Source organism: Aedes albopictus, chromosome 2 (assembly GCF_035046485.1).
Source record: "Aedes albopictus strain Foshan chromosome 2, AalbF5, whole genome shotgun sequence".
NCBI lineage: Eukaryota > Metazoa > Arthropoda > Insecta > Diptera > Culicidae > Aedes > Aedes albopictus.
The window spans coordinates 417,239,830-417,252,983 of record NC_085137.1 but is presented as its reverse complement, the minus strand read 5'-3'; the positions used below and the strand labels follow the sequence as shown (position 1 = coordinate 417,252,983).

Sequence of the window (13,154 nt, the reverse complement as noted above, 5' to 3'; positions counted from 1 at the left end):
AACTTAACCCAAAGTTGCCAAATTTTCTATAAAATGAATATAAACTTACGGCAGTGTCGCTGGGTCAACCAAATTTTAAGATGAGAGCGGTAATATAACTCATTTTCTATGAGCTTTAAACTGCTTTTTACAGAACTTAACTATAAAATCTAGAAAAAAAGTTATTAAGTAAATTAATCCTTGATGTTATCGACCAAAAGTTTGGGGTCACTATCGTAAAACATGGAAAAGTGATTTGTTGATATCTTCGTCATCTATAGTTCAATTTTAATTCTTCTTGGCCTATTTGAAACAAAATGAATGATACTTACTGCATAGACATTGAACCACACATATTTGTTGAAATTTACATACTAAAACTTAACGTAAAGTTGCCTCATTTTTTTGAAATGTCGTGAAATGTGTTAACTTCACATAACATTTTTATATACAATAATCGGTCAATACGTTAAGTTAAAGACATCAAACGTAAATTTAGTTAATTATCTTTGAAATGAGCCAAAAAGAATTAAAACTGAACTATAGATGCCGAAGATATCATCAAATCACTTTTCCACGTTTAACGAAAGTGACCCCAAACTATTTGCTGATATTGAGGGGTGACCCCAAACTTTTGGTTGAAAGCTAATAGACAAAGGGTTATATTACCACTCTCATCTTAAAATTTGGTCGACCCAATTTGCAGCAGCACTGCCGTAAGTTTATATTCATTTTTTAGAAAATTTGACAACTTTAGGTTAAGTTTACATGCAATTTTTTTTGAAAAAGTTTCCTTTAAATCATGTTCAAAGTTTCTTTGACTTATTATCTTTTGAATGAAACCTAGGGTTTTGAAATCGGGCGCAAATTGGTGGAGATATGGGCCTAAAAAAATCACCTGTTTTTGCGGGGGTGACCCCAAACTTTTGATCGGGAGTGTATGCACGTAGGGTCTGGGACCATTTGGGCAGGAGCACCTATTTTGGGCACTTGCTTCTATAACTCAGTCAATTTCAAACTAATTGATATGGAATTTTGTACATGGCCAGATACTGTGCGTATCTAACCGTATTCCAAAAATTAAGTCAATTGGCTGAAAATTGACTGAGCTACAGCGGCAAGTGCCCAAAATAGGTGCTCCTGCCCAAATGGTCCCAGACCCTACATAAATATGGCAGCGAGCTACATTGTCTCCTAGCTCTTCAAAATCGCAGTGTGCTGCGCTGATTAGATGCTCCTGTGGGTGCGAGCTAAGCGCATAGTTCCCGGGAAGCTCGCCTCATCCGCTGCGCTGTTTATATCAAAGATTGAGGTTTCAATTCTTGTTCGTTTAGAAAGTTTTTGTAAATTTCACACTCTACACACAGTGCACTCTATGTACAGTGCACATGGGAGCTCACTAGGGGTACGGCTCCCACACATGAGATTACAGCATGTGCAAATTACTCTGCTATGAAAGCCCTAGGAGTTTCCCCGATGCTTACCTGAGAGCCTTTGAAACCTGCTGAAACGCTCTGAATGCCTCAGAAAACCTTAATAGCCTTGAAATGCTCCCTGAAACACCCCTAAAGCTTTCCTGAGAGCCAGGCTTGTATAATTTCCATGCGTTCAGTGCAGAGTCAATGAAGCCCTCTGTAAATTCCTGAAAAGCTTTGAAACGTCGCTGAAACTCCCCTAGAGCTTAGCAAATCCCCGCTCCAACCTGCTGAAACGTATTGAAACACTATGAAACGCCTCTGAAATCCCCCTGAAACCTCCGTGAGACTCGAGTGTAGAAGTTTAAGCTAAAATGCACATAAGAAAATTCGTAAGACTCATCAGAGAGCATGTAAAGCTCAAAAAGGCCGGTCGGTGTAAAGAATTAGCCTAAGCTAAAATTCACAAAAAAATACCGCCATGCTTAAGTTACTGCGAATATAAAATGAAAAATAAAAAAGAAAAATGTATGGAACCTTGTGAAATTCGGTTTTTTGATGTAGAGTTTTCTTTCAAGAGCGAATACGCTCTTAAAGGTCGTGTCTACGTCATTCATGTGTTGTGCTAGAAATGCTCTTTAGGAAATGCATCGAAAATGTCTTTGAGATTTTTTTGGGAACTTCATTGAACAATTCTTGCAGAATTCCTACGAAAATACCTTAGGAAAATCCTTTTAAATTTCTTTTAGTAATTCTTTTGAGGAGTCTATCAGAAATGCCTTCAGGAATTTCCTTGGCGCTGTCTTTGAAATAAAAACCGTAATTCCTTCCGAATATTCCCTGAGAGGACCTTCAGAAATTTCTTTATGATTTTTTGCAGGAATTTCTATTGAAAATTCTTCTAAAAATTCATTGGAATATTTTTCTGAAATACCCTAAGGAAATTTTTCATTTTTTTTTTGAAAATTCCATCGGCAACTTTTATGGAAATTCCCACGTCAATTTCTCTGCCAGTTTTTTGAAAATTTCATCGGATTTTTTCAGTGAAAGTTCCAATTATAAACATTTTCTTCAGATGCTTTAGGAAATCACAGTTCTTTTGTAAATTGCTTCCTAAATAAATCCCTTTAAAAATTTCTGTAGCAATTCTGAAGTTTCAAAGCAACTCTATGAGAAGTTTCACAAATGTACTGCTAAAGGAATTCATAAATTGTGAAAGGAATCCCTGTCATAATATCCACTATTTTTTTCTAATTAAATTGCCGTGGAATTTAGGAATTAAAAATAAAAAAAAACCAAAGGATTTTCCGAACAAAAAAAAAAATGCCACTGGAATTTATAAAAAAAATTCCGCGGGAAGGACTAGCTGTAATGGTTTTATCAAAATTTTCAACAAAATTTTTGAATGAAATTTCCAAAGATTTTTCCAAAAGAATCTTAGGAATAAATATAAATACAATATAGGGATTCACTAAACCACGAAAATCGCTGATTAAATATTATGTATGTATTACAATTAAACGTCGCGATCGCTAGGGCAATCTTTGATTTTTTCATTCGTAATTTCATGAAACAAAATCATGACTTTTGCAGTTGTTTAATCAGTATAGTGATTCCCCTAAAACATACCAAGGAATTAAAAAGGAATCTGATTATAATTGCTAAAGAACTCAACAAAAGGCGTTGCAAAAAGGATTACAATGGAATTTCTGAAAAAAAAATGGTTAGTTGTTTTTTTAGCGCAGACAAAAAAAAAATGATTACGTAAAAAAACAACCAGTGTCACAAAAACCGAAGTTATGTATTACCAAAACTTTCACCACCCGACAGTTAAAGTTAGAAAAAAACTACACAGTACAAAAAACGGAAAACGTATCTTTCCCCTGAAGAAGATACCATCCAAAGTGTAGAATCGTCGGGATAGATAACATCTCGTTTTGATTCACTAAGACGATGCCCACAAGACCGGCCCACATTTGTATGAAGCGAAAAAAAAGTTTTCAAAATTCACGGGGCACCCTCTAGAATCGTGCCTTTGGATGAGAAGAACAATCTGTGAAAGATTCAGCTGAATCGGTTGAAAACTGGGCTGGCGCAAATGAGTTGAAGATTTGTATGGGATGTTCAGTCCAAATATATGGGAAATTGGATGACCTCCAGTCTCTCATATAGCACGCCGATTTGGCACGTTCGATTTGGCTCAGAATTGAAAGAACAACAGTTGATACCCTAATGAACAACTTTGTAGAAGACCATATCAAGATGAAACTTAATTTAGTTGCGGTTTTAGCCAACGAAGCCAGAATGAGGACATCTCCCCCCGTTGACTCTCGGTTGTTACATGCAGCACGTGTTTGCCGTTCGAAATTTGCCCACTACATCATAGGCGGCTATGTTGTCCTTCATTTCCATTGCTCACGCATGTGGGTGAGTATCGAGACAGTGTAGAATTACATAGCTGCCTATGATGTAGCGCGCAAGCGACGGCCGACCAACACGTGGTGTATATAACAACCCAGAGTAAACGGAGGAAGATGTCCTCATCCTGCTTTCTTTGGATAAAACCGCAACTAAATTAAGTTTTATCATGATATGATCTTCTACAAAGTTGTTCATTAGGGTATCAACTGCTATTCTTTCAATTCTGAGCCAAATCGAACTCGCCAAACCGGCGTGTTGTATGAGAGACTGGAGGTCATCCAATTTCCCATATATTTGGACTGTACATCCCATACAAACCTTCAACTCATTTGCGCCAGCTCAGTTTTCAACCGATTGAGCTGAATCTTTCACAGGTTGTTCTTCTCATCCTAAGGCACGATTTTAGAGGGTGCCCCGTGGAATTTTTCGACATTTTTGTATTTGGGCCAGTCTAATGCCCACCAATGCGTGAACCCAAATTGGCAACCGCCATCATAACGCACGAACCCCATCAACCGTTGCTAAATCGGCTTGGAAATGGCGACCTACCTTCCCGGTGAACAGTGGATTGATATATTTAGCAACTAGACCCAACCGTTGCTATCGCGTTTGATCTCACCTTCTTAATGATTTCAATCCGAATAACAAACAAAAACAAGATAACTTCCTACAAGTTAAATATAAAAAAATGATTATCTTTTATAATTTTTGAAACTGTTGTACTATCATGCATTTAAGATTGCGTTTGTCACAAATGGACACATATTAAAGATAAAGATTAACGCTGGGCGAGGTTTAATGTGTTGCAAGATTCGATTGTGGGAACAAACCGAAGAGCGGTGAATTTCTATACCTGAATATACGAAAACTTCCTTGAAATTTCCTCCGGGAACGTGCAAATGTTTCGGCAATCCAGAACTACCCCGAGTAGAATAAAAATAGGTGACAATCAATTAATAATAGCGCCAGCTAAATTGCTGGCTTCAGGGCTCCATTCCGCACTCGTCCACATAGTAGTGCTTCTCCAAAAACACTCCAAAATACTTCTGCAATTCCTTCAGGGATATTCCCAGGAACTCTTTGGCGAATTTCTCCAGGTGTTCCTTGAGGTTCCATGAGATGACTGAGTGTAGAATTAGCAACTAGTAAAAATACACAAAAATAAAAACAAAAAAAAAAAATTCCATGAGATGCTTCCACGAATTCCTTCAGTTTTTTTGGAGTTAATTTATGGATTACAATAGGATTGCCTACAAAAAATCCTCCAGAAGCTCCCTCCGAAATTTTCCAGACATTTCACCAGGGCACCCTCCAGAAGTACCTTTAGAGATCTATTTATCAGGAGTTCCGTCTAGGGTTCCTCCTGAAGGTCATTCAAGGATTGTTCTACAAATTTCGTCAGGAATTCCTTCGGAACATCCTCAATGATTTTAATTGGAAAATCATCAAGGATTTCCTTCGGAAAATTCTCCAGGAATTCCCTCACAGATTCTTCTAAGAATTCCTTTGGTGATCCCTTCCGAATTTTCCTTCCGGAATTACCTCAGAGATTTCCTCAGGGATTCCTCCAGGAATGTCCTCGGGGATTCCTCCAGGAATGTCCTCGGGGATTCCTCCAGGAATGTCCTCGGGGATTCCTCCAGGAATGTCCTCGGGGATTCCTCCAGGAATGTCCTCGGGGATTCCTCCAGGAATGTCCTCGGGGATTCCTCCAGGAATGTCCTCGGGGATTCCTCCAGGAATGTCCTCGGGGATTCCTCCAGGAATGTCCTCGGGGATTCCTCCAGGAATGTCCTCGGGGATTCCTCCAGGAATGTCCTCGGGGATTCCTCCAGGAATGTCCTCGGGGATTCCTCCAGGAATGTCCTCGGGGATTCCTCCAGGAATGTCCTCGGGGATTCCTCCAGGAATGTCCTCGGGGATTCCTCCAGGAATGTCCTCGGGGATTCCTCCAGGAATGTCCTCGGGGATTCCTCCAGGAATGTCCTCGGGGATTCCTCCAGGAATGTCCTCGGGGATTCCTCCAGGAATGTCCTCGGGGATTCCCCCAGGTATGTCCTCGGGGATTCCCCCAGGAATGTCCTCGGGGATTCCCCCAGGAATGTCCTCGGGGATTCCCCCAGGAATGTCCTCGGGGATTACCCCAGGAATGTCCTCGGGGATTCCCCCAGGAATGTCCTCGGGGATTCCCCCAGGAATGTCCTCGGGGATTCCCCCAGGAATGTCCTCGGGGATTCCCCCAGGAATGTCCTCGGGGATTCCCCCAGGAATGTCCTCGGGGATTCCCCCAGGAATGTCCTCGGGGATTCCCCCAGGAATGTCCTCGGGGATTCCCCCAGGAATGTCCTCGGGGATTCCCCCAGGAATGTCCTCGGGGATTCCCCCAGGAATGTCCTCGGGGATTCCCCCAGGAATGTCCTCGGGGATTCCCCCAGGAATGTCCTCGGGGATTCCCCCAGGAATGTCCTCGGGGATTCCCCCAGGAATGTCCTCGGGGATTCCCCCAGGAATGTCCTCGGGGATTCCCCCAGGAATGTCCTCGGGGATTCCCCCAGGAATGTCCTCGGGGATTCCCCCAGGAATGTCCTCGGGGATTCCCCCAGGAATGTCCTCGGGGATTCCCCCAGGAATGTCCTCGGGGATTCCCCCAGGAATGTCCTCGGGGATTCCCCCAGGAATGTCCTCGGGGATTCCCCCAGGAATGTCCTCGGGGATTCCCCCAGGAATGTCCTCGGGGATTCCCCCAGGAATGTCCTCGGGGATTCCCCCAGGAATGTCCTCGGGGATTCCCCCAGGAATGTCCTCGGGGATTCCCCCAGGAATGTCCTCGGGGATTCCCCCAGGAATGTCCTCGGGGATTCCCCCAGGAATGTCCTCGGGGATTCCCCCAGGAATGTCCTCGGGGATTCCCCCAGGAATGTCCTCGGGGATTCCCCCAGGAATGTCCTCGGGGATTCCCCCAGGAATGTCCTCGGGGATTCCCCCAAGAATGTCCTCGGGGATTCCTCCAGGAATGTCCTCGGGGATTCCTCCAGGAATGTCCACGGGGATTCCTCCAGGAATGTCCTCGGGGATTCCTCCAGGAATATCCTCGGGGATTCCTCCAGGAATGTCCTCGGGGATTCCTCCAGGAATATCCTCGGGGATTCCTCCAGGAATGTCCTCGGGGATTCCTCCAGGAATGCCCTCGGGAACTCCCCCGGGAATTCATTCTGATATTCCCCCGGGAGTTCCTTCCAGGATTCCTTCCAAGATTCCTCCGGCTGTTCCTTCTGAGATTCCCCGCGAATTCCTTCAGGGGTTCTCCCGGCAGTTCCTTCCAAGACTTCCCCGGGAATTTCTGCCGTTCACTAATGACGTAGGATTTTTTGGCAAATTTTAAACACCCCCTTCCCCATCATAGCCAATTTTCTCATACCTAATACATGCATCGTAGCAATGGGGCACGTTCGGTGTAGTACTAGATTTGTAGTAATGAGCTGAATTTCTGTATGGTGAGAAGGTCAGTTATCTGTTTCTGCAATGAAATGGTACAAAAAGCGTGGGTATTATGATTCCTTGCCTAATTTGATACTGTTTGAGTAAAACTTTGGATAATTATGTTGTTTATGTTGCAAGAAATGGAGAAAACAACAACACTGTTGCCCAAAGTTTTGCTCAAACAGCATCAAATTAGGCTAGGAATCATAATACCCACGCTTTTTGCACCATTTCATTGCAGAAACGGAGAAGTGACCTTCTCACCATACTAAAATTCACCTCATTACTACAAATCTAGTACTTCACCGATCTGTCCTATTTCAGAGATTCCTCCTCCCCACTAAAATGCTACCTCATTTATGGATGACCCCTAACACAAAGATTTCAAAATACCCTGCAAAAAAATTACAATCAAAATACCAAAGAAATTCCCATTTTTTGCCGAAGGAGTTTTCAAAGAAATAGTCGAAGCAATGTTATCTTCTTAGATAAGTGACTTTGACCCATTCTCACCCCCTCTAAGTGGTGAGATTGGGTCAATTTTCAATCATTTGTAGTATAGTTTAAAAAAAATCATATAATGTGGAATCACGTGGTACTGCCTTGCTTAACTATGATTACAACATAGAAAAGTATACCTACCAAATAAAAATTTATTCCGACTTCAATTGCATTTGTTTTTTCACATATAATCTTTTAGTATCGTTTTTTGACCCATTGTCACCCCAACGACGGCAGTCGAAAAATACCGTTACCACTCTTTTGAAGCATGACAGTTGGTGTAAGTGATTTGTAGCATGGCAGTGGAAGTGTTAAAACATAAAAAAAAGATTGAATATATGTAGTCTTGGTTGAGCCACAAATAATGAGTCTAGAATATAGATAGGGACTTTAAACCCTATATGGTGAAAAACTATCTGAAAACTATTTCATTTATAGTTGTAATTGTTAATTTCTTGAGCGCAAAACTATGTTGCTCTTTCAATTATGAATCTCGACTGCATTTTGAAAAAGTTGGCTGTTTATTTTTGAGGACAACTATCCTATGTCCTTTGGGAATATTATATCAGTTACGTCTTCTGCAAATTGAATTTCAATGCCACTGGCAATGCAACAGTCATCAAGTGTCAAGCTAAATTGCAATCTCGGATCCCTGCTAACTGCCAAGGATTTTCTGCACTTCTCCATCTCTGTGAGGATGCCCGTTAGCCATTGTTATTCCTGGTCTTTTCACTCGTCATCGTGCTTTGGTTCCCAATAACGTTCAAAGCTGTATTTCTCGAGCAGGTTGCACTTCTTGGAAAAAAGATTTCCCCCCTTTGGGCTACGTTGCTGGTCAGGTCATGTCTGAAACCCAACAGAGACGACTAATGAGAAAATAAAATAATAAAAATGTTAAGCTTTGTTTCATACGTCCGAGGGATAAAGACAATGTGGGAAAGCGGCACGTGCTGCATTAATTGGAACAAGTTTGAAAGTATTCCATTTGGGCGAAAAGAAAAAAGACCAACACTTATTAAATGAACAAACTGCTCTCGCAAGTGGAAAGACTAAACTTCTTTTCGTGTCACCAAAAATTCCAAAAATTGTACAAGGCAAATTCGAGCTCGTTTCATATTTCACTCGAAAGTTTCCCATCGAAAATGGATTTGGGGGGGACATCATCGTGTCAGCTAGTAGCACCAAAGGCATGTTTTCGAGGAAGTATGGAAATTCGAGAGTTTGTTCCATCGCCAACGCAAACGTCTTCATTTGTCGAGGGTCTAATAGGTACGTAGGCTCCAAGTGGCGGCAAACTATGCGGAAAACTTTCCAGCCTTAATGAAATTCTTTTCCAGCATGTAATTTCCGCAAGGTATGATTGCGGGGTCGGATGTGGGGCAGGACGTGGGCAGTGTAGAAAGACAGTATATGGAGATAGGAACGTTTCTTTTCCAACTGTTTGGTGGTATGTTTTGAGGAGGAATGGAATGCTACCGAGCCAAATGAACCCTCAGTTTCAGAAATGAAACAAGTGGATTCAAATATTTTTGCCATTTATGAATGAATGGTAGGATTTCATTACAATAACAATTAGAAAACTTTGGAAGAAATAACTGTATCAAGTGTCAAGACAATCCGATTGAAATATACTTTGATATCTATCTGATTGGAATAGAAGCATTTAGTTGTACGTATTGATAAACTTGGTATGAAAATACACTTGGACTAGATTTCAATTCGGCGTTGATTAACCTGTCTGTAAAACGAGGTTTCTATATACAACGTGTTAATTGTTGATTATTTCTACTAAGCAAAATATCTTAAGAGGATTTTGGTTGCACCAGTCGGAATCTCTGGTTACACTCTTCATAACAAAGCTTAAGCAGAAGTTTTCACATTAAAAGCTTTCGTAGAAAATAACACTGCCAAGAAGACTGGTGCTTCGTGCCATCATGGTAACCAAGTGAAAGTCCGAGTCGACTTCCGAGCAGAAAAACAACTCTCGGTCATAAATTATTTAGAATGGCATCATTCGCAAACGGAACGATGTTGACGTATGCTGAGCTACCTGACTGTGGAGACTGTTAAAATAAATGGGAGCCGAAACTTTCGCCAAAAGCGAAATTCGAAACCCGCTCTGGAAGGCAGTTAATGGTGGTGCAAAGGCTCGAAAGCACGGCAACCATCATCGTCGCCCCGTGGGAGTTTTCTTGGCACGCAGAGGCCACAGTTCGGCTGCTACAAATTTTCGCGTTCACCCACACACAAACACACTGTGGGAATTATAAATATTTAATTCGGAAAGTTAAGATTGAGCTTTGCTGTTTGAAAAATAACACCCCTTGGGTTGTCTTGGGGGTATCATTCTGGGCCAAAACAACATTGCAAGCGCAGATAAAGTGAACAAATCTTCGAGCACTCTCGAAAGTCGTAAATTTCGTTGAAATGTTCAGAAATGCAACTTTAAAATTTGTCTCATTCAACACAAGTGGATCTCATCGAGAAGAATAAATTTCACCAAGTGAAAACCAAGGAACAGATGAAAAACAACGGTGCTTCCAAGTCGAAAGACAAATTGCCGATGAAAGGACGTATTTGCACAATGGCTAGCGACAGATAAAGTTACAACGTACCATACACAAGATAGATTTCTTCCCAACAACAGTTGCAACAAATGAAACAGGAATAGAATCTTTTCGTCTTGGACGAACTCAAAAGAAATGTGAAGAAGGCAAAAAACATTGCAACTGCAACTACTTGAACAGCTGCAGCTACTTGAATTGCAGTAAGTATACTGTTTGCTATTCTGTTCAGGCTACTGGCAGCAACAACTTCAAATGAAAGATTACCGCAAGTAACGAGCTGAATTCCATCCTGATGATTTTTAGATTTGCCGTATTCATCACAGGCTGATTGCAACTAGTAGGAAAACTACCAACAGTTTGAAACAAAAAGGAATTGTCCATATAGTACAATCGGAAATTACACAGCTATTTAGTAAGATCACGCTGAGGGTTCGAAGCATCCGATCTAATTTTGCAGGAGCAAAACATTGAATAAAATCTTTTGGGTAGGTGGTCCTCTGTTACTCATAACAATTTACTTGTGTTTGGGTAACTCAGTCATTTGGTCGTTTAGTATGAAATTAAATGAGTTTTAGCGAAAACTGCCCAAGTATGACCTTTTCTCAAAGGATCACACATTATATCTTTTTGTCTGTCATAAGATTGCTAAATAAGTAGAGGAGGAACATCTAGCTCTAGAAACACCTCCATAGAATATTTCGAACGAATCCTTGAAGAAATCCCTGACAAAGTCCTAGAAGGATTTAGTATGAAAATACTCTTGTTAAACAATAAAAAAATAGGATGCACATTTTGGAAAGATTTGTTTTTACCAAATTATTTCAGATACTTGTAGCTCCGAAAAATGTCCCAGGAATTTGGATTGTGATTCTGAAAAACTCATTATTTTTTTCAGGGGACTATTCAAGATGCCTCTCTTTGATTGGATCGTTCTCATTTCACCCTTTTGCCACCACACAAGACATCCATAGGCCAATATTGGCCGAACAACAGTTGTGTAGATCCATTTGATATACTTGGGTTTAAGACCCCTAGTTGTACCAAAGGTTCGCCGGCATTGCCCGAAGGCCATACAAGCTTTCTTGATTCTGAACTCAACATGAGGTGTCCAGGAAAGCTTGGAATCAAGAATGACTCCAACGTACTTTACCTGTTCAGTCACATCGATTTCAGAATCAAAGAGACGCAAAGGTCGAACGCCATTACGGTTTCACCTTTCCGTAAAAAGAACAATAGATGTTAAACTCGGATTAACCGAAAGGCCATATTGGCGACACCAACCCTCAACTACCTGAAGGGCGTTTTGCATTAGGTCGAAAAGGGTGCTGATGCACATACCAACTAACAATGTTAGGTAGTCGTCGGCAAAACCATAAGTAGGAAAACCGCTATTATTGAGTTGCCTCAATAGTGTATCTGCTACGAGATTCCACAAAAGCGGTGGTAAGACTCCCCCTTGGGAGCATCCACAAACACTCAATTTCCTAATCCCTGCTAGACTCAATGTCGAGAAGAGATATCGGTTTTTGAGCATTTGATGAATCCAATTGGAAATCATTGGAGATATACCATGACTCCGTGCGGCTTCCAATATGGCATCGAAGGGCACATTGTCAAAGGCACCCTCAATATCTAAGAAAACACCCAAACAAGATTGCTTTTGAGCGAATGCTTTCTCGATATCGTAAACAACCTTGTGTAAAAGAGTCACAGTGGACTTACCAGATTGGTAGGCATGTTGGTTCACATGAAGAGGCACGTTGGCCAGATGAACATCACGGATGTGATGATCCACAATGCGTTCTAAGCATTTCAGAAGAAAAGAGGTCAAACTGATAGGTCTGAAACTTTTTGCTTCTTCATACGACGCACGACCCACTTTCGGAATAAACTGCACAGTAATACCCCGCCAGGATTTGGGAATATACCCTGTAGCAAACAAGTAGTTGTTTCAAAACATGTTTGAAATGATCAAATCCCTTCTGAAGCAAAATAGGATAAATCCCATCTGCCCCAGGAGATTTGAAAGGAGCAAAGCTATTAAGTGCCCACTCAATCGACTCTATAGTTACAATACTCCGAGCCGAAGCCAGGGAATCGTAACTACAAGAAAAGACATCAGGTTCATCCGAAGATGTAATATCCACACATCCGGGGAAGTGTGTGCTAAATAAGCATTCCAGAACTTCCTCATCAGAGGAAGTCAGATCGCCATTTGGCAAACGAAGTTCGTTCACTCGGAAATCCTTAGATTTTGCAAGGATTTTATTTAACCGACTGATTTCACTCAAACTGGAAACATTTGTACAAAGATTTTTCCAGCCGGATCGTTCAGCAGACCAGAGAGCTTTCCTGTAGGCCTTGCGAGCCGACCTGAAAGCCTCCGAACCAGCCGAACGTCGTCTGTTCCAACTCTTTGTACATTGCTTCCTGAGTTTCGCCAGATCAGAGTTCCACCAAGGGGTTCCTCTTGTGATCTTCACAGACCGTAGAGGACATGCTTCTTCAAAAGCTTCCATGATGAAGGTCGTCGTGGTATGAACGGCATCATCTAAATCACTTGGAGTGTCAATGGATGGTGAGTATCCATGAAATTTGGCCGCAACCAAATCTGTAAAAAGATCCCAGTTTGTTGACCGAGGATTGCTTAAACGCAATGTTTGCGAAGTAACATTTAAATGTTCAAAAAAAAAAAAATGTAGCGATGGTCAGATGAGGATTCTTTATCTGACACATGCCAATTGGCCAGCTCGTGACTAATTGTACTAGAGCAAAGCGTTATGTCTAACAC

At 41.6% G+C, this 13,154-nt stretch overlaps 1 protein-coding gene across 1 annotated transcript in view; it reads left to right on the top strand.

Moving 5' to 3' along the window:
* Positions 1–13,154, top strand: part of LOC109426789 (sodium channel protein 60E) — an 820,640-nt gene that overhangs the window by 128,595 nt on the left and 678,891 nt on the right. The window lies entirely within an intron of this gene.